Source organism: Mandrillus leucophaeus, unplaced genomic scaffold (assembly GCF_000951045.1).
Source record: "Mandrillus leucophaeus isolate KB7577 unplaced genomic scaffold, Mleu.le_1.0 Scaffold48, whole genome shotgun sequence".
NCBI lineage: Eukaryota > Metazoa > Chordata > Mammalia > Primates > Cercopithecidae > Mandrillus > Mandrillus leucophaeus.
Window position 1 is genome coordinate 3,669,252 of NW_012105142.1, and position 952 is coordinate 3,670,203.

The window sequence follows — 952 nt, forward strand, 5'->3', positions numbered from 1 at the left end:
GCAGGCAGATTACTTGAGGCCAGAAGTTTGAGACCAGCCTGGCCAACACAGTGAAACTCAATCTCTACTAAAACTACAAAAAAAAAAAAAAAAAAATTAGCAGGGCATGGTGGCGGGTGTCTATAATCCCAGCTCCTTGGAGGCCGAGGCACAAGAATCGTTTGGACCCAGGAGGCAAAGGTTGCAGTGGGCCAAGATTATGCCACAGCACTCCAGCCTGGGTGACAGAGAAAGACTCCATCTCAAAAAACAAAAAAACAAAAAAGAAAGAAAGAAAAAGAAAGATAAAAAGAAATCTTCGAAGCTACAAGTTCTTAAAATCACAGACGAGGCTGTTGACAAATCATAGTCATTTCCTTGTCGTCTTCTGTTATTTTCTATTGGTTTGAATTCAAACACGGAGATTCAGTGAACATGCTACATGTGACTCTTTCATGAACAGGCCCAGGTCGGTTCACTTCCTGATGCCACTGTCTGTGGCACCTGTAAGGTGACAGGGTCTCAGCAGATAAGGGTCTAGAATTGCCTCTGTGATTATGGCGTGAAATACTCTCTGATTTGGTTAAATGTCACTAATTGAGACAATCTGGAGAAAACCAAGGAGGCAATAAATAAGGTTTGCTAATGTTTATTTACTTATAATTTTCTATAAGCGAGAGTGAGACAGCATCACTCTGTCACGCAGACTGGAGTGCAGTGTCTTGATCACTGCTCACTACAGCCTCAGCCTCCTGAGTTCAAGCCATCCTCCCACGTCAGTCTCCCGAGTAGCTGAGACTATAGGTGTATACCACCACACCAGCTAATTTTTAAAATATTTTGTAGAGACGGGCTCTTGAGATGTTGCTCAGGCTGGCCTTGAACTCCTCGCTCCACTCCTAGGCTTAAGCCATCTTCCCACTTCCCAAAGTGCTGGGATTATAGGCATGATCCACCACGCCCAGCTGTGGAT